Source organism: Macaca nemestrina, chromosome 11 (assembly GCF_043159975.1).
Source record: "Macaca nemestrina isolate mMacNem1 chromosome 11, mMacNem.hap1, whole genome shotgun sequence".
In the NCBI taxonomy this organism is placed as follows: Eukaryota; Metazoa; Chordata; class Mammalia; order Primates; family Cercopithecidae; genus Macaca; species Macaca nemestrina.
In genome coordinates, this window is record NC_092135.1 from 89,511,017 (window position 1) to 89,536,253 (window position 25,237).

The window sequence follows — 25,237 nt, forward strand, 5'->3', positions numbered from 1 at the left end:
GCTTTTGAGCAGAAGAGGAACATAATCTGAATGTTAACAGGATCACTCTGACTGCTGTGTTGCCAATAGATGGTTGGAGGCAAGGGAAGAAACAGGGGCACCTATTAGGAAATGAACACAGAGACAAAGATGATAGGATCAGGGAGAGAAAGTGGAGGGTGGCGAGCTGTGGTTGAGTTTTGCATGTGTTGTTAAGGCAGAGCCAGCAGATCCGCTGAGGGGAGGAATGTGAGCTGGGAAGGAAAGAGCACAGGTTTCTGTTGTGAGCAACTGAAAGGGTGGGGCTGTCAACAACTGTCATTGGCTGGGATGGGAAAGCTGTGACTGGAACAGATTTGGGGGAGATGGTGACTGCGTTCAATTTTGGAGAGGCGAGCTAAGAGGTATCTTATAGGCTGTTGGGTATGCTTACTATTTGGGTGAAAAGTATGGGTTACAGATATAAATGATCTAGAAACAGTAGCAGTTGGTGCCAACTTTTCTTTTAAATGAGAGGAGCAGTTTTTGTTTTTGTTTTTTTTTCTGCCTGGTACAAGGCCTCCTATCAACTAAGAAAATCATTTGATACTTTCCAAAAGCAACTGTACTTTCAGACATTGAAATTCATTTGTATTTTGAGAGATCTAATCAAGATAAAGGAACTAAATTATAACAAAGAATTGTTAACAGCACTAAAGATCCTTCATATATTTGTTCTTTATTCTTTTGTCTTCCATCTGAGTTTCGAGGGGAGGCAGGATGTTGTAGTGTTAAGGGTGTGAGCTCTGGCATGAGACAGAGCAGGGTTAGAGTCCAGGTTCCACCGTGTAATAACTGTGTGGCCTGGGCAAATTATTTAACTTCTATGAACTTCAAGGTCGGGAGTATTTATAGCACCTACTGTCATTAATGCTTTTTAAATAATATTTTTACTTAGCACCTATCAGTATGCCTGGCAATTCATTCATTCAGTAGATAATGATGCCTACCTATCATGTGCCAGGCACTGTGCTAGGTAATGAACATACAACTATAAATAACACAGACTATCCTTGGCCTTCTGGACATTACTGTTCAGGAAGCAAGCAATTTTTCAAAGAAGAAACTGGAATGTCCAGTAAGCTTGTGAGAACCTGCTCACTCTCACTGATGTTTGTGGTAGGGTGGATGCAAATTAAACTCACAGTGAGATATCACTTCACATCCATTAGCATGGGAAAAAAAGTAATAATTCCAAAGTTTGTTGAGGGCAATGGTGGAAACAAGAGATCTTTTTCAGTGAAGGTAGGAATTCAAATAGTGCAACCACTTCAGAGATCAACTTGACAATATTAGTGAAGTGGAAAACACATGTCCTCTACCACCCAAAATTTCCACTGCAGGACTGTGCACCAGAGAAACTCTTACACATGCACTCAGGGTGACATTCACAGGGTATTCACTGCAGCACTTGTAGTGCTAGCAAAAAAGTGGAAGCAACCTAAATGTCCATCAGTGGGGGATTCGAACAACAGAATAATTTTCAGAGGTTAAAAATGAATGGACTACATAGGTCAATGTGGAACGATTTCCAAAAATACAACAAAAAGTAAGTGGAAGATATATTATTATTTGTCTGATTAAAACATCCCACAAAATAGTGTATTATTATACAGTAAAACATTAAAATATACAAGGAAAGGAGGAAAAAGATGAATGCAACTGGAACGAGGGGGGAAGGTTTAGCTGCACCCGTGATGATTTATTTCTTAAAAAAAAGAAACAAACATGACAAAATGTGCCTATTAAATCCAAGGACTTACACAAGTAGCTGATATTTTATGTATTTTTCTGTATGATTAAAATATTTCATAATCAAACATTAAAAACTTCTTTTTTCTGTGGCAAAATATACATAATATGAAAGTTACCATTTTAACCATTTTAAGTGTGCAGTTCGGTAGTATTAAAGCACATTCACATTGTTGTATGCTATCACTATAATCCATCTCCAGAACTTCTTTCATCTTCCTAAACTAAATCTCTGCATCCATTAAACACTATTTCCCTGATATGGTTTGGCTCTGTGTCCCCACCCAACTCTCACCTTGTAGCTCCCATAATTCTAAAGTGTTGTGGGAGGGACCCAGTGGGAGATAATTAAATCACAAGGGTGGCTCTTCCTTGTGATATTCTCATGATAGTGAGTGAGTCTCACAAGATCTGATGGTTTTTAAAAGCAGAAGCTTCCCTGTACAAGCTCTCTTTGCCTGCTGCCTCCATGTAAGATGTGATGTGCTCCTCCTTGCCTTCCACCATGATTGTGAGGCCTCCCTAGCCACGTGGAACTGTAAGTCCAATAAACCTCTTTCTTTTGTAGATTGTGCAGTCTCAGTTATGTCTTTATCAGCAGTGTGAAAACGGACTAATACGTTCCCCATTCCTCCCCCTTTCTAGACCCTGACAACAACCATTCTACTTTGTGTCTGTATGAATTCAACTACTCTGCATATCTCGAATAAGTGGAATCATACTATATTTGTCCTTTGGTGACCGTTTTATTCACTTAGCGTAATATCCTCAAGGTTCATCCACGTTGTATCATGTGTTAGAATTTCTTTCCTTCTTAAGGATGAATAATGTAGCATTGAATGTATATGCATAAACAGATTTTGTTTATCCATTTATCTGTTGACAGACACTTGCACTGCTTCTTCCTTTTGGGTGACATAATTTCACATTTTGGGTGGCAAAATTAAACAATTCAAATAAAAATAAAGTAAAATGACAGGAAAGTCCTAGAGGCAAAAATAAAATGTGTGTCGCATACGTGAGTGTGGTGTGTTGTGTGTTTTACAGTTGAGGAGGAGTCTCCTTGTCCCTCACATGGCACGGTGGCATGGACCATTCACGCCAGCTGGCTGTATCCCCTGTCAGAGGCAGGGCTGGCTGTGGGTGGCAGCTGCACTCTGCCACCTGGGCTTCTACATCCACTCCTTGGGCCGCTGCTCCCACAACATGTGATGTTCTGGCTTAAGCCAAACAGCTTCCTTCTTCCTTCTTGTTGAAACTGGCAGAAACCAAGAAAGAAAGCAGTCTCAGGCAGTTGGCAAGTAGTAAGTATTGGGACTGAGAAGTATTTGGAAGCTTTGTGCTGGCACGCCAATTGCATTGAGGCAGCCCCAGCCCCACCAATTCTTGCTCACAGTCCCCATGCTTTTTGGCCTCATGCCTCATCACTACTGCTCCCCTGAGTGTTTCCAGATGCCCTCCACCAGGGGCTTCTCAGACTGAGAGCTTTAGACTGCTGCCTCCCTACCAATGCTACTCAGAACCACAATGTATTACATAAAACAGAGAAAAGCAGAGCTGCCCTGTGGGGTTAAGGGGCGGGAGCAGGGTAGATATGAGGCTGTGGATCCAAACCCCAGTGCAGCTCCAGGGAAGCCCCATTTGAAAATAGCCGCATAAGGCTAGTGATTAGAAACGCCAGCTCTAAAGCACAGGGAAGAAGAGGAGGATTATAATCTGGAGAGGGTCAAGCTCTTCTAGGCAAGGCCAACCAGCTATTGTGATTAAAGTAAGTGTGTGTGTGTGTGTGTGTGTGTGTGTGTGTGAAGGGCGTGATATCGAACTGCTGGAGCTCCCCCTGCATTGCCAGAGCAGCTTTTTTTTTTTTTTTTTTTTTTTTTAAGATATGTCCTCCAGAATCTTAGGGCTCCTCAGGGCACAATTTGAAAATCACAGAATTGTCTAGTCTCTTTTAATCCTGATACTCTGCAGACTGTTATCATCCCCACACAACGAAAGGTGAATCTGAGGCCAAAGCCCCACAGGTAGGAAGTGGCTGAGTCAGGAATGCTCCTTCCAAAGACAACTTTATTATCCTTCAGTAGAGATGCATACGCTGCGGCAGCTTGAAGTAGGGAGGCTTCTGGAAACTGTGGGGATGAACCAAAAATGAATCCTTTCCCATGCTGGGGAAGCCCACTCTGGCACAGAAACAAAACAAATTATAGCTGTTGGGGAAACAGGCCAAACACGGCTGACTGAGCCAGAAGTGGGGTTATTGCTCATCTCCTGGGATCCCATTGCGTGTAGGTCTCTTGTCCTCCCCACACCGAGCTCCGGGTCTCCTCACCTGCCTGCCAGCTGGGAGGCCCACAGGCTGCCAGGCGTCTGGTAGAAACATACCAGAGCAGCCGCAGCTTCAGGTCTTCCCTCCCTGCCTTGCCGTCCAGCCCCCGGGTGAAGGAGAGGGGGCTGGCCACGGGAGAGACTAGAAAACGAAGGGAAGAAACGGAAGCTGGTTGCCACAGAAAGCGATGGTTGGTGGGACTGGTGCCATATGTCAAGTTGGAGGAGCAAAGGCCAGTGGGGAGATGGCTGTGGCCTTTGTTGAAAGGTCTGCCTGGGAGCCAGGTTTCAATTTCTGGCTCTCTTTAGACAGGACCCATTTCTCTAATAGCTCATTGAACGGTGAGAGAAAAAGGAAAGAGCACACAAATGACCCCTTTAAAAATATGACAAAACCTAAAATGTCTTTGGAAATTTCAAGAAGTCCTCGAACAGAATCATAATTTCATTTTTATTTTTTCTTTCCCTGAGGAAATTCAGCATGGACCTGTCTCCCTCTTGTGGAATTAATTTTGCCTCTTGGTTGTACAGAGTTTACTAAAATAAAAGGAAAACTTATGGGGACTTCTTGTTACCTTATCTCTCCATTGTCTGTCTTTGTGCAAGAAAAGACAGCAGTATTGTAATTATCAAAGAAAAAACTTTACTTTTCTGAAATGAACAAGTATTTAGAAATAAACTTTTAATCTAACACTTTATAGTACCAAAATTCTGCCTGTAAAATCTAGTGCTTAAAGATTTAGTTTTACTTAATTCTTCAACATTAGACAGAATATCCTCGCCATTTTATGGTTTAGTGTCGACAAAAAGAGTCAAATTCTGTAAAATATTTGAAGACATTTATTCTGAGTCAAATATGAGTGATCATGGCCCATGACAGCCCTCAGGAGGTCCTGAGAACATGTGCCCAAGGTTGTCGGGGTGCAGCTTGGGTTTCATACATTTTCTGGAAGGCAAGAGACCAATCAAACACATTTAAGAAATACATTGGTTTGATCCGAAAAGGCGGAATAACTCAAAGGTGGTGGGGGTTGGCGGGGGGCGGGGGGGGTCCAGTTAATAGGTAGATTTTAAAATTTTCTGGTTGACAATTGGTTGAGCTTATCTAGACCTGGGATCAATAGAAAGGAAATGTCTGGGTTGTAATAAGAGGTTGTGGAGATCAAAGTTTTATCATGCAGATGAAGCCTCCAGGCAGCCGGCTTCAGAGAGAATGAATTGTAAATGCTTTTAATTTTTTTGAGACAGAGTCTTCCTCTGTCGCCCAGGCTGGAGTGCAGTGGCCCCATCTGGGCTCACCACAACCTCTTCCTCCCCGGTTCAAGTGATTCTCCTGCCTCAGCCTCCCGAGTAGCTGGGACTACGGGAGAAAGCCACCATGCCCAGCTAATTTTTTTTTTTTTTTTTTTTTTGGATTTTTAGTAGAGGCAGGGTTTCACTATGTTGGCCAGGCTGGTCTTGAGCGCCTGACGTTGTGCTCTGCCTACCTCAGCCTCCCAAAGTGCTGGGATGACAGGTGTGAGCCACCGTGCCTGGCCTGTAAATGCTTCTTACCAGACTTAAGGTCTGAGTTGATGTTGATGCCGGTGAGCTATAATGAATGCTGTCCAGCCCCCACTTCCTGTCCTGGCCTGAACCAGTCTCTCAGGTTAAATTTTAAGACCACCCTGGCCGAGAAGGAAGTCCATTCAGATGGTTGGGGGGGCGGGGGGCTTATAATTTTATTTTTGGTTTACATAAGGAAGGTAAAAGAAGGGCCATGACAAAACTAAATTTATTTTTCTTCAGCCAAACGCCAAAGTTCTTTGCAGAATTGTTAGCAACAATGATACAAGACCACAACAGCTTGTTACAGAAGGTAGCTAGTCGGGCATCAGCAGGGCAGGATGGGGCATCTCTACTCATCAGGAATGTCAGGTGATCATTGGATGATGTTCAGGCAGTTGTAACACTACCTCTCTAATATAATAATTGGTTGCAGCCAGCGCTGCAGGGAGAGGCAGTTTCCCTGTACATAAAAACCCCTGAAACTGGTAATGGGCAGCTTTCGGCAATTGGGCACTGGTCTCGAGCATGCACGTTAAGAAGCAAAATGGTGGAGTACCACCTTCCCGGCTTTCCACTGGAAAAGGGAGGAAAGCCTCCGGTGAGCATGCATACAACTCCAGTAAACACGCCACGTGCTCACCTCCTAGGCGCCAGTAGGCTACCTCGCATGTGGGCAGCTCACCTTACGGGAAGAATCAAGGGAAAAGGGGCTCACAACGCCAGAAGTGAAATGCGTATGAAATCCTAGGTTCAAGGTTAAATGGGTCAGTTGACCTCCAACTTGCCGCTTTGGTCTCTTCCAAGTGTACTTTCCTTTCTTCTCTAAAGCTTTTTAGTAAACTTCCGCTCCTGCTCTGAAACTTGCTTCAGTCTCTTTTTCTGCCTTGTGCCCCTCAGTTGAATTCTTTCTTCTGAGGAGTCAAGAATTGAGGTTGCTACAGACCCATAGGGATTTGCCACCCGTAACGCGGATAACTTCCAGCAGTAACAAGCTGATATTTATTATCATTTGCTTTTCGCAAAGCATTAGGCCAAACATACACCTAAATTATTGATAAGGCTCTGGTGAGCGGAGGAACACCAGGGCTCTTGTCTCAGATCGAATTAGACAAGACGATACCGACACACGTGGAGCGGTTTTAAGGAGCGGAGAATTTAACAGGCAAGAAGGATTAAGAAGGAAGGGAGAAGGAAGAAGCGCCCCTGTACAGAGACAGAAGGAGGGGGACTCCAAAGCCAAGAGAGGGAACCGCACCTGCCACAGAAACCAGTCAGGTTTATGAAGAGGCTGGAGGAGGCGATGTTTGATTTGCGTAGGGCTCAGGGGGTTGGTTTGACAAGGCATGTCATTCACGTAGCCCGTGAAAAAAATGGCCCTCCTACCCTAGCCTTCTAATATGCAAACGCAGGGCACCACGATGTTCTACATACGTGGGGATATGTGGGGGCAGCCATGTTGGCAGGCACATGTGGGGCAAGGGCAAGAAGGCTGCAGGAGTCACCATGTTGGGTGGACCCAATTTCTAACGGCTGGCATTTGCTTATGGAAGGTTGCCAGCCTGGCCATGTTGGGTGGACCCCTTCTAAGGGCCAGCATTTGTATATCGAAGGTTGCTGGCCTGGCTGTAAGAGCTGGGGCTTTACAAGAGACTTTTCCGAAGATGCTTCAAAAAATGAAAACTTTCCAAGGACCCCTTTTCCTCTCTATTTGCCTAAAATAATTTCTTAATAACTCCTACAACATTATCTTACTTTTTGCAATAAAATTACTAGTCTAATTTTACTAGGAAACTGAGGCTTAAAGAGGTTAAGCAACTTGCTTGAGGTCACATAAGCAATTGCTGAGGTTTAAGTTGGATTAATATCAATGATCCTAAATGGAGACTTAGGAACAAAGAATAACAGAAGCACATATTAAATTGCTCTCTCAAATTCTGGCCTTCAGGAGATGAGCTGAGAGAGACGTAAATAATCCATAGGGTTTTTTTTGTTTTTCCTTCTGTGATTTTTTGAAAAATAATCAGCCTGTATGTTGGGGTGGCTTATATTTCATAATTATTTGCAAGGTTAAATTAAACATTTAAACAGAATACTTTGGATAACACAGAGAAATTACTCATGCTACAAGACGGGCGTTGGGACTCCCCTGTTAGGAGGTGTGGAAAGTGCCTCTTGTCAGGATTGTTCCATTACTGCTTCTAGCCACACCCATTCCATTGGGTACCGGTTGCTAGTAAGACAGACATTACAAACCAGCATGATCAGGACATGACAAAGCCACATTGCTGATCCTAAAACCCCTGGGGCTAGACAACAAGAAAGGATAGGGTAACAGAGGCACATATGAAACAAGTCCGTCTTTTAAATACTTACTATGGTGTCTTTGTCAATTTCCTATAAAATGTCTTTCTGTTATCTTTGAACCAAATTTAGGTCCACATACAAGACAGAATAAAAAGATGCTGTTAGTGACCTTCATCGGACTATGGAACCTTGACTGCTTTGGTGATTCTTTTTCCCATAAATTTGGCTGGGAGTCAAAGGGAGCCATTCCTGGGACATCACCAGCTCGTCTTCTCTATAGCACTCTTCTTCTTCTGGGGACTGTTTGGTACAATGGAGAGGAAAACACAGGGTCCAGTTGTTGATTTTTCTGAGCCAAAGTAGCTGTTATTAATTGCCAGGAAGGCAACGTAAACAGAGCAAGTCCAGAGGGGCTGGTGAAAGAGGCATCTTTAAGCATGTAGATGAAAATGACAGCCGGGGCCAGGCGCGGTGGCTCGCACCTGTAAGCCCAGCACTTTGGGAGGCTGGGGTGGGTGGATCACTTGAGGTCAGGAGTTTGAGACCAGCCTGGCCAACTTGATGAAATCTCATCTCTACTAAAAGTACAAAAAAATTAGCCGGGCGAGGTGGTGGCATGTGCCTATAATCCCAGCTTTCGGGAGGCTGAGGCAGGAGAATTGCTTGAACCTGGGGGACGGAGGTTGCACTGAACTGAGATGGCACCACTGCACTCCAGCCTGAGTGAGACTCCATCTCCAAAAAGAAAAAAAAAAGAAAAAAAAAAAAAAAGAGAGAAAGTGGCATCCCTGAGATGGAAGTTCACATCAATTCAGTATAAATATTGTGTTAAAGGGGTTTAGTTTTAGTCAATAGGCTTGAACACAATATATCAGGAGGATGCTTTTGGCACAAGAAACAAAAAATCCAAACTCACCTGGTTTAATAAGAAGGGCAATTTATTTTTCCTAAGAAAAAGTAAGTGCTCAGGCAGCTCGGTTGTTTAATTCAGAGGTGAAAGGATGTCATGAAGGATTCCATTTTTTTTTTTTCTGTGTGTTCACTCTGCCATCTCATCTTGGCAGTGTCATCTCCTTGCTTCCCATACTCATAGACACAAGACAGCTGGCACAGCACCAGGTGTTGTGTGCAGACATGAAAACGCTAGAAGAAGGGAGTCTCTCTTCTTTGAGCTTTTTTTTTCCTTTCAAGAGTAAAGAAACCACTTTTTAACCCCCACCCCCAACCCCGAGCAAATATTTGCTCATAGCCTATTGGTCAGAACTGGATCACATGCACATGCTTAAAATGTGCCAGCAAGGAAAATTGCACCACCACAATTGGCTTAGACCAATCAAGATTGATCCCTGAATCACATGGGAGGAGAGTAGTCTCAGGAATAAAATAAGACCTCTGACATTATTTTTAAAAAGGAGCAGAGTAGGAGATGGCCATTGTGTTGGCAATCAAAAGTACCTGTTTTATGGTTTGGGATATGTGAGTACGTGTACATATGTTTTCTTTTTTGAAAGGCCCTTTCTTTCGGGGATTCTATTTATAATCTAGACCCCTTCTCAACAATTTGGAATGTAACTTGGCAGAAATAACCACCCGCAACACCTATAGGAACTTTGAATGAAACACCTCTTAGTTAAAAAGAAAAGAAAAGAAAAGAAAAAAGAAACAAACCTCGTAAGAGTACAACTTTCTTGGCATTAGGAAATTATAAAGAATAAACAGTGTTTATTACTGACACTTTACATTCATTCTAACAATGGGCCTTCCCTAAGCAACTTTGCCAGCAGTCTCCAGACCAAAAAAGAGAAGAAAGCCCATTACATCTTTATTCCAAAATACGTGTTTTAAATAATGTTCTCTAACTATAAAAGCAATTTTATGTAATCCAAAAAATGAATATTTATCACACTACGTATGTGTGCATGTATGCATGTGTGTGTGTGTGGAGAGAGAGAGGGAGGGAGAAGGGGGCAGAGGAAGTGGGGGAGAGGACAAAGTGGGGGAAGAAGATGGTATATTGTTTAGGAAAAGTGCTTAATAAGTCTCTAATATACAGACAATGAGGCTCCAGGGAACATTTAGAAGGAAACAGCAGAGACAGTGAAATTGCCTTCCACGTGAAATGAATAAGAGTGTAGCTTTGGGAAGAGAAGAGAAGGGAGGAAAGAGAGACGATGAGAGGAGAGGCGAGCAGAGCAGCCAGCCAGAAAGCTATTGCCTGAATTCAATACGAGAGATTCCTATAGTAGGGCAGGTAGAGAACTTTTACAAACAATTTCATTTGAACTTGTGTTCCTGATATGTGATCTTCTTGGATACCCCAACACTGTGTTGTCTTGCCTCATGCCCTAAGGTTTCACGAGTTTTGGGAAAATAAAAATGGCTGAATTCCACGCCTGTGTCAAGGTGGAAGAAGGGGGTCGAGAAGTGCCATGGATGATGACGTTTTCATGAGGTCAAGTTTAATAGAAGAAACCTGGTACCACAAGTGACAGTGACAAAGTACATCCCAGGATGCACAGGAATTTTGGAGACGACCTCAAGCTCCCCATGAAATTTGGAAAGGTGTGAAAACAATTGTATTTAAATCTTAAAGGCAGGAGGCATCAGCTGACACCTGGGTTGCATTGATACAATTAAAAATAAATACCTTGTCACTGCGCAGCTTTATGTACTTCCCCCCACATATCATAAGCATTTTCATGTTTTTGAAAATATATTCTGTCTAAATCTGAATTCTTAAAAACTGTGCTATGATTTATATCCTATTCCCATTTAAAGACATAAAATGAAATTTTATAGGACTGCTACTTTGGATGATAATGGAAGATATTTGTGCAGTTGTTATAAATTCATTTGGGTAGGTTTGGACAAATATTTAATTTTTATTGTGTACCTATAAATAACTAAATGCTGAAATAGCCAATGAGTTGTCCTCTTAAATTTTAAGTAGTAAAATTGCATAAAATGTGCCAAAACCTCAAAATAAATGTAATGTGCTGAGTTTAAATGATGTAGACAATTAAAACAGATTCGTGTGGTTGTTTTCCTTCTTTAAAATTGATTTTCCTCTTACTCCTGCATTATTCTTCAACTCTTGGATGTAAGGGTGAAGACACAGACTGAGTCTTCCTTATGCCATGAGGCTAGTTTATTTCTTTGTTTATTTTAGTTTTTTATTTAAAACAGTTTTTATGGGTACACAGTGGGTGTATACATTTATGGATATGAGAGATTTTGATACAAGCATACAATGTGTAATAATCATGTAATAATCACATCAGGGTCAATGGGGTATCTAGCTTACTTCTTTGTTTTTTCAAAACTGAGTATGGATGGATTTTCCTGGCACATAAAAACTCTTCATTTGTTTTTAAGACAAAATACTGATCGTGAATATCAGCTGTTAATACAAGCAGATGCATGGACCTGTGATACCAGGTGTGAAAGCATCAAGCAGAGCACTTGGGTAGTGGAAGTAGAGATTTTTTTCTTTTCATTTATTTTCATGTTCTGACTGTTCTATAATTTCAGTTATAAGACAAAATTTAAATTTTAAGGGCCCTCTTATGAAAGACTTTGCTATAATCCTATAAATAAATCAGTGTTCCTGACCTTTGACCTTTTCAACCCACTAAAAAATGCTAAGGTTGTTTAATATTTTGTATGTGTGAGATGACACTGATGAGCTTTTGCTGGAAGCCCTCTCCCTCACCCCGTCTTCTGTGTCAGTCCTGTTAATGATGTGACTTGATGTGCTGTTATCGTAACCCTGGGGAGAAAGCGCAGCTGGGCACTTCTTTCTCAGGAACAAGAGCGGCCTTCCCTAACGGCTGTAAGAAGATGTAGAGTCATCTAAGAGAAGTGTGGAGATAAAGAAACATCCTCCCTTACTCTAAACAACAATGGGTGCCTGTACGGGTGTGGGCAGCATGTATGTGCAGTGTCTTTCACTAGGGAAAATTGTAATTAGAGCCACTGTTGCTCTGGGCGATAGTGAGCCATTATTGCCCTTTTCCCAAGCTTGCAGGTGGACAGAATTACGTTGCCTTAATAATGAGCCTCTTAAGTGCCAGCTGTCATATATCATGGCAGTCCTATATGCTAACAAAGCCTTCATTAAATGGTTTGCTCCCAATCATTTGCCTGCTCTTTTTGCCTTTCTAGCAACTGACAACTTGGCCCCTCCACCCCTGCCTCCAGACCTTCCGTGGACACGCTTAATCACTGCAAGAGCAGCCTGTGCCGTGCTTGGTGAGATGGTAATTTTTTTAATCCTACGTGTCTTCATATTATTTTTTGCCTTATTTCAAAAGTTTTTAAACGAGGTTGGTAGCTTACATTCTGAGCTATCATTCATTCCATGGCAAAATAATAATTGCTAATTTTCTTCTTCAGAGAACCAGAGCTTTATCAGGAATAACATTATGCAAATGACTATGCAAATGCCAACCAGAAGAGTACAGTATCTGGAAAAAAAGTTCAGATAAAACCTTCAGAACACATCCAAAGTTGGCTGCAAAAAAGAACTGAACATTTTAAACTATAAGGTCACCATGGTAGCAAAGGGAATTTATTACTAATAAGAATTTTGCAAGAAAGCTCTGCACTTAAAATAAAAGAGGTAGGGCATGCATTCATATTTATTCTAGCTTAATTTATTTATGACATTATGGTTGTCTTTGCCAACTGTTAAGTCCCCTTGGGGTGGGACTCTTCATCCTTTATGTGGTGTCTAATGGTTCAAAACGCTTCGTGTTCAACCTTTTGAGGCTTAAAAAAATAATCCTCTATTTTTTCTACTTTCTATATATTTTCTTATCATTAATATTTTTAACTTTCTCATGCTAAATCTTATTGGAAGAAAGTTCATGGAAATACTACAGAGAAAAATGCTCAATTTTTTCTTTTCTTTTTTTTTTTTTTTGAGACGGAGTCTCACGCTGTTTCCCAGGCTGGAGTGCAGTGGCGCGATCTCGGCTCACTGCAAGCTCCGCCTCCTGGGTTCACGCCATTCTCCTGCCTCAGCCTCCTGAGTAGCTAGGACTACAGGCGCCCGCCACCGCGCCTGGCTAATTTTTTGTATTTTTAGTAGAGACGGGGTTTCACTGTGGTCTCGATCTCCTGACCTTGTGATCTGCCCGCCTCGGCCTCCCAAAGTGCTGGGATTACAGGCTTGAGCCACCGCGCCCGGCCCTCAATTTTTTCAAAACATAACTTTTAAGGTATTGGTAAAGAAATTGTGTCTTTTGGGGAGACTGAGGCGGGCAGATCACGAGGTCAGGAGTTCGAGACCAGCCTGACCAACATGGTGAAACCCTGTCTCTACTAAAAATACAAAAATTAGCTGGGCGTGGTGGCAGGTGCCTGTAATCCCAGCTACTTGGAAGGCTAAGGCAGGAAAATTGTTTGAACCCCGGAGGCGGAGGTTGCAGTGAGCCGAGATCGCACCATCGCACCCTAGCCTGGGTGACAGGGCGAGACTCACACACACACACACAAAAAAAAAAAAAAAAAAAAAAAGAAAAAAGAAATTGTGTCTTTAAAAACTATACATTATTCCTCAGGACACACCCTTTGAAACACCTGGAAAGAAGCCTAGTTTCAGCATAAAAGGAATTCCAACACTGTTTATTTCACCTGTGTGATGTATGCATCTACTTAATGACCAAATAAAGGAAAAGTTATTATTTAGTAAGCTTTGTGGTAATAAACTGGAGGTTTTAATTTTATTCTATCTTTTTAAAAGACCAACTATTTAAATTTAAGAGAAGAGTGTTTGAAAGGCCTTCGATTTAAAATTTACCTAAGTAAAATGTATACCCAAATTTGACCAATATGATAGCCAGAGGAAAACAAAACCCAAAGGCTGGCCAGGTGTGGTGGCTTATGCCTATAATTCCAGCACTTTGGGAGGCTGAGGTGGGCAGATCACCTGAGGTCAGGAGTTTGAGACCAGCCTGGCCAACATGGTGAAACCCCATCTCCACTAAAAATACAAAAATAGCCTGGCGTGGTGGCGCACGTCTGTAGTCCCAGCTACTCGGGAGGCTGAGGCAGGAGAATCGCTTGAACCTGGGAGGTGGAGGTTGCAGTGAGCCGAGACTGCGCCACTGCACTACAGCCTGGATGAGCGAGACTTCATCTCAAAAAAAAAAAAAAAAAAAGAAAAAGAAAAAAAGAAAAAAATCCCCAAACAAACAAACAAACAAACACAAAACCCAAAGGCCCCACTTGCCCTGGCCTGAAATTCCCAACATAAAGTCCCTTTCTCTGATGCAAATCTTCTGTCAGAAGGTGTGGACACACTGGACTAGAGTCAATCAAGCTGGGCTGCCCACATCTGAATCATGGGGTGCTTACTGAAAAACGCAGATGCTTGGGCCCACCCAGCTCTGCTGAGTCAGGACCACTATGTCTGTGTGGCCTGAGATTTGCATTTTCAGCAGAATCAGCACTCTAAAGTGCTATATTATACCATGAAAAATTAGGAAGGGCTAATTTATGAGTTCCCTTATAGAGACCCCTTCAGGAAGGAGACAAAGAAGAGTTTTATAATGGGAGGGTGGGGGTAGTGGCAGTGGGAGATGGGCCTCGGGCAGAGTTCAGAGATGGAAAGGGGATCAAACATGGGAAGGATAGAAGGTGGAAGCTCTTGAAGAAAACTTCAGTGACTTAACTCCTTTGTCCAAGGCTAGACAGCCACAGAAGCTTTTGGGGTGATAGAGCTCTGTGCCTCGCATCCCCAGGCTTTGGTGTCTCATGACCCTGAACAGAACCCCAGCTGCTACCCACGTTAATTAACAACTCTGAACCTCAGCTTCCCATCTGAACTGGGTATAAAGCAGAGCTTTGATGAGGATTAAAAGTAACTGAACCAGGAAGGTAATTTAACATGATGGTTAAGGGTGTGGTTTTGGAGGTGGGCTTCCAGGCTTCATGTCCCAGCTCCAGCATTTACTACTTGCGTGACCTTGGCAGGTTATTTAAACTGTCTGCACCTCAGTTTCCTCATCTATTTACTGGTGCTAAAAAATTAATATATAGCCTTTAGGGTAGTTGGGGGGAGTAGGCATTAAATGAGAAAATACATGTTACAAATCTGTGACAGTACCTAGCATATAATGAGCAACTCAATAAATGTTACCACCTCTCATCATTATTTCATATATCAAGCAGCTGGCACCTGGTGGGAATTTAATAAATGATAGCTATTATTAGTAGAAATAATCACTCCTGGCTTCAAGACAGGCCAAAACCCTCTTTATTGCCAAAACCCTATGACACAATCCTGGCTGAGTCCCCATGCCTTGTTCATAGTCTGTCATGACAATGCCATTGAGGTTATTTGGGATAACATGTGGCCAGGAGAGTTATTGTGCAGTGGTATACGCACATATAATTGAGCAGAGAGGTTTCTGAATGTTTTATGAAGGTGTGTGGGTGGAGGGGTCAATTGCCCTGGGGAAGCTGCAGGAGCCTCTCTCCCTCCTTCTGCTTGGAGAACCTGGTAGCTGTGGCAACAGCAACAGCAGAGAGATGGATCTTTCGGAAAGTAATGGACACACTAGAAAAATATTTGGAAATCCATGACCTGTACTCATTTGATTCAAAGCCTATCACATTCCCTCAGGAATCTGTTGTTGTTATTTGCCTGTTCACCACAGCAAAGATTACTTCTTTTTCAAGACTTGAAACAATGATCATATATGTATATTTTTCCCGATGGGCACCGTGTTTTAATCCCTCTGTTCTTAAAATTTACCAATTTGTATTTGCTGCCCAGTTCTTTATCCTTTGTTGCCACATAAATCCTGCAATCTTGGTAGAAAAATAAAGAATGCAGGAGAGCAGTTTGACCTTTGCTCCTTGCTGGGCATTGGTGTCATTTATAGTTATTAGGGTGGGGACAGAACGGAACTCATTGATGGCTGAGCGGATGGGGAGAGAACGGGGAATGGGGAAGTGGGCAAAGGAAAGAGAGAGGGAGGAGAGCACAGATTACCACAAGAATCTCATGTTGTGCTTTCACTTTGGGCAAATATGACACTACTAGTCCTTTGTGGGAGCTTGAAAAGGCACATAGGGGAAAGAAGTCTCTGGAATAAACACTATGACCTTGGCTGCCATGGCTCTACTAATTTGGTTTTGCAGAACTGAAATAAATGGATGCTAGTGAATTTGCATCAATTCCATTTAAGGCTTTAAAAAGACATATGGATAACATTATTGGCTAGAAACCCTTAAGAAAACTAAGGTAAATTCTTCTCATGGCTCAAGCTAAGTCTTATAGCGGTTAAAAATTGAAAGCCTTAGGCTGAAAAGCTGAAGGTCTCTATGTTACCATTGCTAAACCATTGGTTTACTGGGTAGTAGGGCTGGGGATCAATCTAAAAACCTGTCAAGCATGGTTTTTTAAAAAAGTAAAACAGATAGGTCAGGTGCGGTGGCTCATGCCTACAATCCCAGCACTTTGGGAGGCTGAGGCAGTTGGATCAATCGAGGTTGGGAGTTCAAGACCAGCCTGGCCAACATGGTGAAACCCTGTCTCTCCTAAAAATACAAAAATTAACCAGGCATGGTGGTGTGCGCCTGTAATCCCAGCTACTAGGGAGGCTGAGGCAGGAGAATTGCTTGAATCCAGGCAGTGGAGTTTGCAGTAGCCGAGATCACACCACTGCACACCAGCCTGGGTGACAGAGTGAGACTCCATCTAAAAATAAAATAAAAATAAATAAATAAGTAAAACAGACAACTTGCTTGTTCTCATGGAATACATGACAACCGTAAGCAAACGAAATTCACAGCATAAACCACAAAAATTTTAATTAACAAAAAATGTAGTAAGAGAGGAAATAAGATTTGTTGTCAATGTAAATATTTTAAAAACAGTGATTCTTCAGATCAGGCTAAAATTAATGTCACTATTAAAGTTTCAGACAACTTTGTAATTTGGGCTAAGAAACATTTATTGAGCACCTACTCTGTGCTGGATACTGTGCTATACCATGGGTATATAGTGTTAAACAAGGAGACTGATGCTGGCTTCAATGTAAGGACCTTACACTCTACTGGGAAAGATTAAAAAACCAACAAACAACAAAGATGCAAATGCAGGACCCATAATGCAAGAGTACAGGCACTTAATAGGTGTCGCTTTGGGGGCCCTCTACTGATAGCTACAGATAGTGTAAGCTATTTTTGAAGAATTAATGATCAGAGAGATCTCCTAAACACATGTTATCCCAGATAACCTCAATGGCACTGTTATGTCTTGAAGACAGCGTTTGAGTTGGACCTTAAAGGAAGCTTAAAACTTCAACAAAGATGTGGAGGGCAAGTTCTTCTCAAATGAGGCACAGCAGTGGTGGATACCTCCACTCAGCTGGGCTGCAGAGTGTGTGTATGAGAGAAGTGAGATGTCAGCTGGTGTTACATTGAGCGGTTTGGACTTCATGGAGAAATACTGAGCCATCAATATTTTTGAACAGGAAGGTGACATGATCAAAGAGATCATTTAGGAATCAATCTGGTGCAGTTGGGCAGAAGGATTGTCAGGAAGCGGGTATGGAGGCTGGAGATCAAACAAAAGGGTGAAGTCAGAGGCTCAGTGGGAATGATCCAGTCCAAATAGGATATAATCCATTGAAACAGAAATGAAAGAAACTGTCAGTAGTCAAGTTTTATGGTTTAGAAACTAAGATGTTAATAAAAAAGTATTTGATTACCAGCTCGACAGTATCTAGGTAGCTTTGCTACATTCTGAGGCTACAAACTGCTTGCTCCAATCAACTCAGTAAAAATAACTGCATCTCTAATATTTTTATTGTTCAACTAGATCCTCTGTGACAGCATCTAAGGGCAGCATAAAGCAAAACCTAAAAATACATGCATACCATTTAGTCTGTTTTATGAACATTTTTGTATTTGTGTGTGTGTGTGTGTGTGTGTGTGTGTGTGTGTTCGGTAATTTCTGGGTGAGGAGCTTAGGTAGAATAAATCAGTTTGAAAATGGCAATGTTAGCCTCACCAAGGTTGGCTCTTTAAGAAGATTATGAACCATTATTTGGGAGGTTATTCTATTTTTTTTTCCTGAAGTACAACTTCTTATTCCCGAGGAAAAATATTAAACTTTCTGATAATGAACTATGTGACAGATGAGACTTACAGCAAGCTGTTCTGCAGTTCCTGCCACAGGAGAGCGCTGTTACCTGTAAACAGTCTGACAGGCTACAGGAAGAACTTGGCTTAAGTCTCCCAAAGAAAGAAAGAAAGAGAAATTGGAAAACGAAGTTTGAGATACTGGCTTTAACTTGTGATAATAATAGGTATTAATAGGTATTCCAAATAGAAAAGAAAACTTGGAATTTTGAGAGGTGTGGAACGGAGAGTTTAAGCATATGATACAGGCTACTTCAATATATATCATTCCTTATTCATTGATGCTGTTGTTCCCCTCTTTTCTCTACAAAGAGTTACAAACGAGAAAAATCAAAGAACTGACAACCAGGGCTGAGCCACTTGGTCATATTCCATTGTGCGAGCATATGCTCCATATAATATTTATGAAGGATATTTGTAATTGGTAGGAAAATGATCTAGGGTGTTGCTCTGAATTAGAAAGTGCATGTAATTAGGGATCTATTTCCCTGAGCAATTATCATTTTACAGGTAAAGGTCTGGTCTGTAATCTGAGGTCATTAACTCTTAAATACAATGCTGCTAAAGAAGTCTTCAGAGTTTTCACTCTCAAAGAGACTGTCTTGAATCCTTCAATTTAAATATGGCTTTCTTCCCATTGTGCTCTTTTTTTTTCTTTTTTGTGTGTCAGACGTACTCTCTTTTTTAGAAAAGAATTATCTATTACTCATACTATTTGCTTCTTCTCCAGTTAGTTGATAAGTTTCATGAGGCTCTATATCTAGCCATCTAGCTCTGACCTCCTCTCTGAGCTTCATTTTTCTTTTCTTTTCTTTTCTTTTTTTTTTTGAGACAGAGTTTTGTTCTTGTTGCCCAGGCTGGAATGCAATGGCGCAATCTTGGCTCACCGCAACCTCCCCCTCCCGGGTTCAACGATTCTCCTGCCTCAGCCTCCCAGTAGCTGGGATTACAGGGGCCTGCCACCACGCCCGGCTAATTTTGTATTTTTAGTAGAGACGGGGTTTCTCCATATTGGTCAGGCTGGTCTGGAACTCCCGACCTCAGGTGATCCACCTGCCTTGGCCTCCCAAAGTGCTGGAATTACAGACGTGAGCCACCATGTCCAGCCTGAGCTTCATATTTCTACATCCAGCTGCCAACTTAACTTTTCTACTTGGATATTTAATAATCACCTCAAATTTATCATGGCCCAAACAACTCCTCACCCCAAGCAAACGTGCCTCTCCCGCAGACTTCTCGGCTGAAAACCCAGGAGCCATCACTGACTCTGCTCTGTCCTTCACACACTATGGCCAGTCCATCAAGAAAGAAGTCCCTGTCATTTCAACCTTCAAATATGCGCGGAGTCTACCTGCTTCCCATCATTTCCACTGCTACAATCCTAGTCCAACCACCATGTTATCTCTGCCATTGCCTTTGCACCTGCCTCCTTGGCAGAGGTATACTTTGAAAGGGGAATCAGTTCAAACCATTTCCCTGCTTAAAAAACTCCAGTGGCTTCCTATCACAGTCAGAGTAAATTCTAAGCCCCTTACCCGGTCTGCCAAGACCCTGTGGTATCTGACAGCCATCTGTCACTTTCTCCTTTATTCACTTCAGTGGGTCAGTTGTAATAGCCTTCTTTTAGATTCTTAGAGAAGCACAGAGCCTTTGCAAGCCTCTTCGTAGAACTTTCTCCAGATCTAGTCTGTCTTATTTGCCATAGTATCTCGAGTACCAGAAAGAGCAGCTAGAATGTGGGGGACACCAGGCCGGGCGCGGTGGCTCACCCTGTAATCCCAGCACTTTGGAAGGGTGAGATGGGCGGATCACCTGAGGTCAGGAGTTCAAGATCAGCCTGACCAATGTGGAGAAACCCTATCTCTACTAAAATTACAAAATTAGCCCCGCATGGTGGCTTATGCCTGTAATCCCAGCTACTTGGGAGGCTGAGGCAGGAAAATTGCTTGAACCCGGGAGGCAGAGGCTGTGGTGAGCCGAGATCATGCCATGCACTTCAGCCTGGGCAACAAGAACAAAACTCTGTCTCACAAAAAAAAAAAAAAAAAAAAAAAAAAGTATGTGGGGGACATCAGTACTTGTTGGTTAGAGGAATGAATAAAGTTAGCATTGTGGAAGTCAAATATAGTCAAAGTATTATCAAGACCAGGGCAAATCCAGATCACCTAGAAAACTGAGAAAAATGGAAGGAGATGTAGAAAACAAGGTCAGATCTATATATATATGAGAAGGTTTATACGGAAGATATGTTTTAATATGATAGGAATCCATTGTATTCTAGAGATTATGTTATCATAAGAAACAATATGCTAACAATTTTCATAATTCTTTAATGATAATACTAAAACATTCCTTAAGATGAGAAGAGGTAATATTTAAAAGTACATTCTAAGTCCATTTGTACCTTGATTTTTGCATAGATGACTCATAATAACAAGTATTTTGCATACGAATTTGAATGTGGGAAAAGTACAGGGGCATTGCAAATAAGAAATGTAACTATTCAGCTAACATTTGAATGAGTGCTGCTATAAATGGTGACAGCATACGAGACCACTTTCCAAATCAAGCCCCAAGTCAAATGCCTTTTTAAATGAAATTGAACATATACAAAATACTAGTTTCAATGTTGGACAACGAAATTATATAATTAGTCTTCCACCTTAGGCTATCTCTTTGTCAATAGCATAATTTTCTACTCTTTCATAAAGGGCTGACAATTGACTTATTCCATGGTTAAAGAAGGCCTGTTACCAAATGAGCAAGCCTATTTATTGTAGAATTTAATTCAGCTTTCTTGTTTGTCCATTAAAAAACACATACAGAAAACTTTTGTAAGGAAAACTTTTAGCTTTTCTTCCCTAAGGATTGCTATTAAAAAGCACACCAAAGCAAGGAAGATTTGAGCTATTTTAAAATATGTAACCCATAGTAATGAATTAATTACCATATAATACTTAAAGCTTTGATTATTCGTACATGAGAGCTTCCATTATTAATGATTGCTTATGAAATTAATCTTTCTAATTTCCATTATGATTCAAATTAACTTGATTAGTTGGTCTCATGATTCACATTTCTATCAAACTCTACTTTTAATTTCTGAAGCATGAAATGACACAAAATGTCTTTGGGGGGAAAAGCACTTAAAATTAAGATTTTACTTTGATGTAGTAAGTAAATGAATTGAATTAGATGAATAGCAGTTGAACTTTGCTTTCATTCACACACTGTCCTCTGGTGTTTAAATGTCTACATTGCATGTTAAAATGAAAACCCAAGATCAAATGCAAAAAGTGAATAGCTTCTTGCACTTGGAAGGTCCGTTTAACTTTATGTTTGGTCTAATAATTATCCGCCCTATCAAGATTGTGAGTGGATAAAAAATTCAAATGACTTGATAAAACTCAGTGCTTTCTAATAACACAAACTGCAGGTTTATAGAACACATATTTATGCTGACAGGATAGAGACGACGTTTTTAAAAGTGCACTTGGAGATTTCTTTTAAAGTGAAATCATTCGGTACTGAAGAGTTCGCTTCATTTCCCCCCTACATGTTCTTACTGAAGACTCTTCACTAGAGGTTTTGACGAAGGAGAATTTAGTGATGGTCCAGTGTAGCCATCAGGAGCAATTAGGCCCTGAATCAGGGCTTTGGCTCATTTTGGAATTCTGTAATCCTAGCAAACATTCCCCAATTGCTTCAACTTGATTGTTTCTTCCAACACCTTCTCTCTCTTGATTTAAACTGAAACCAGAGTTAAAATTTTCTTAATGTTTTTTGTTTCAATTTAGTTTACAATTTATATATATGTGTGTGTATATATATATATGTGTATATATATATGTATATATGTGTATATATATATACACACACACATATATATACACATACATATACATATACACACACACATATACACATATACATATACACACACATACACATATACCTTACATGTCTCATTTTAAATCTTTTGGATTGGCTGGAGTCTAGACTTGTCGATTTCATTGTTTTTAAATTTTTTTAGCGGTTTTTTGCCCCATTGTCTTCTAAGTGATGACTGTAATCATGCTGCCTTTTCAAATGTCATGAATGTAATTTTATTTGTTTAGTACAGTTGACTGAGGAAGCCCGGTGAGGTCCATGACCAGGGTCTGGAAAATGATAAATGTTAGCCTCAGGGAATTTATCATTTTATGACAATATGTTCACTAAGGGAAAGTCATTCCAAGTAATTAGCATGATGCCATCAGGGAAAAGCTACTTTTTGAGAGCAATGATTTTTTTTTTTCAGGTAAATGTATTTATCTGAAGCTGGAAGAACACTTTCAGACATAATGGGAGCATTCCCTCATGGAGAGTGAGGGTGGCCTAAATGACCTTGTAAGTGATTTTTGACACGAGGAGTCTGTGACCCAGAATATGCTTTTATAAATTTCCCACCGCAGGGCACTGATGAATGACACCCAGCAAAACCTGAACATGTGATCTCCAAAACATGGGAAATTTACTCTTGGAGTGATTTATGCCCAGGAAAATTAGGACTAGCAATCATTTGACGCTGGTCCTTGGAGGATCTTAAAGGATTTAAACATTGAAAAAGGAATGCATCATACAGGTCACTGCCTTGATATATTACAGCCCTGCAAATTACATTGGGATGTTCTGTTTTTGAAGGCTCATGAGGGCAGAGGGCATCCCTGGCTTTGCCCACTATCGAATTCACTGCACCTAGCAAAATGTCTGGCATAAAATAAGCATTTAATAAATATTTGTTGGGGGACTGGATAGTGAAATTTGGCATGGTAAACCAAAACTATCCAAATTATAATATTTTATACTTTCCACTATTGATTATCTATCTTTTGTCTGTCTGTCCCTCCATCCATCCATCCATTCATCCATCCATCCATCCCTCCTTATATCTAGAAAAAAGACTACTCTGAAATTTGTGAGAACTAATATGAATGGCTTCATTTTTTATAAAGAAAGAACTTACACTGGCCGGACGCAGTGGCTCACGCCTGTAATTCCAGCACTTTGGGAGGCTGTGGCGGGCAGATAGCTTGAGCTCAGAAGTTTGAGACCAGCCTTGCCAACAGGGTGAAACCTTGACTCTACTAAAAATACAAAAATTAGCTGGGTGTAGTATCTTAAGCCTGTAATTTCAGCTACTTAGAAGGCTGAGGCAGGAGAATCGTTTGAACCCAGGAGGCAGCAGTTGCAGTGAGCTGAGATCGCTCCACTGCACTCCAGAGTGGGTGACAGAGCGAGACTCCGTCTCAAACAAACAAACAAACAAACAAACAACTTACTAAAGTCTTTAGCTGAAGACTCAACAAAGAAGTTTAAGAAGGATGCCTGCTGCCTGACTGGCATGGATGAAGTCACTGTGGTTTGAGGTCTGGCCCTCAGCTTGCAGGTTCAGATCCTGGATTTTGTGGCTCAACTGCTGATGTTACTACTACCTCAAAAATTTGCTCTTTTGCTATTACTACCAATAATAGGTTTTTGCTTGGTTGTTTTTTTTTTTTGTTTTTTTTTGTTTTTTTGTTTTTTTGTTTTTTTTTTTGAGACAGGGTCTCGCTCTGTCACCCAGACTAGAGGGCAGCGGTGTGATTGTAGCTCACTGTAACCTTGAATTCCTGGGCTCAAGTGATCCTCCTACCTCAGCCTCCTGAATAGCTAGGACTACAGGTGCACGCTACCATGCCTGACTAATTTGTAAAAAACTATTTGTAGAGATGGGGTCTCACTATGGTTACCCAGACTAGTCATCAACTCCTGGCCTCAAGTGATTCTCCTGCCTCGGCCTCCCAAAATGCTGGGACTACAGATGTGAGCCACAATGCCCACCTAATAGGTACCATTTATTAGCGGTTTAATAATCTGCTAGGCTCAGTGTCTTAAATCTATTACCTTATTTTGTCCTCACAACAACTAACTTCCTGTGATCAATTTTATCATTGCTCTTTTTTTTTTTTTTTTTTTTTTTGAGATGGAGTTTCACTCTTGTTGCCCAGGCTGGAGTGCAATGGCATGATCTTGGCTCACTGCAACCTCCGCCTCCCAGGTTCAAGCAATTCTCCCGCCTCAGCCTCCCAAGTAGCTGGGATTACAGGTATGTTCTACCACACCTGACTAATTTTGTATTTTTAGTAGAGATGGGGTTTCACCATGTTGGTCAGGCTGGTCTCAAACTCCCGACCTCAAGTGATCCGCCCACCTTGGCCTCCCAAAGTGCTGGGATTACAGGCGTGAGCCACCGCTCCCAACCATCATTGCTCTCATTTTTATAGAAGAAGAAACTGAAGTTCAGAATGGTTAAATAATTTGCTCTAAATTACACAGCTATACTGAAATAAAAACAAGAATGCCAATCTTATAATAAAAAGAATATAATTTAGGTATTACAATAAAGACATTTTAAGAAATACTTTCAATAAAGTAAGAGAAAAAGAAATACCAATTCAAGGTTACAAAAATGAAGCTTAAATATCCAGTCTTCTCAGTGTGTCTCTATGACTACAAACCCAAAAATCTACTTCATGAATGTGAAGCCCCAGTTCAGCGACTCTCTCTGCCTCTCGATAAGTCGTGGGATATAACTGTTTGGGAAAAGGCAGCCCTGAATCTTCCTTCACTACTGGAAGGCCAGTGACTGCTTCCCTGTCACTGTTGGAACTTCTCAGTCCTTTATTCTGGCCAGACTGGGTGTGGACCCCAATCTTTGATTAGCTTTAGCAACGCTGTGGAGAGTAACATGAGTTGCATAATGTGGCTTGCCAGATACTGTTTGCATGCTTGAACTTGGATCCATCAGCAGGAATGTGGTGCAGATTCAGTCTGGGCTTGTCTCTTTGTTCAACTTTCTTTAACCCTTACCACTCAGGAGTACGCTAAGCACTCTAACCCCAGGCTTATTGTATTAGGAACTCCCTGGGTTTGGGCTCAAGTATCTTTATTTAAAAGCTTCCCTAAGAGATTATTATTCTGGTTTTTTTTTTTTTTTTTTTTTTTTTTTTTTGAGACAGAATCTCACTCTGTCACCCGGGTTGGAGTGCAGTGGCACAATCTCAGTTCACTGCAACCTCCACCTCCCAGGTTCAAGCCTCAGCCTCCCGAG

At 41.3% G+C, this 25,237-nt stretch overlaps 1 long non-coding RNA gene across 3 annotated transcripts; it reads left to right on the plus strand.

Annotated features, from left to right (window-relative positions):
- Positions 1-3,405: 3,405 nt before the first annotated feature.
- On the plus strand, positions 3,406-23,622 carry LOC105468197 (uncharacterized). Of its 3 annotated transcripts, none has more exons than XR_979369.2 (4): positions 3,406-3,538; positions 10,298-10,509; positions 12,112-12,198; positions 22,406-23,622. It is a non-coding gene; the product is annotated as an uncharacterized lncRNA (long non-coding RNA). The 3 variants fall into 3 exon arrangements; XR_979368.3 differs by lacking the exon at positions 22,406-23,622 and adding an exon at positions 12,343-12,808; XR_979367.3 differs by lacking the exon at positions 22,406-23,622 and adding an exon at positions 12,343-12,807 and having other exon boundaries at positions 12,112-12,206.
- The last annotated feature ends 1,615 nt before the right edge of the window (positions 23,623-25,237 follow it).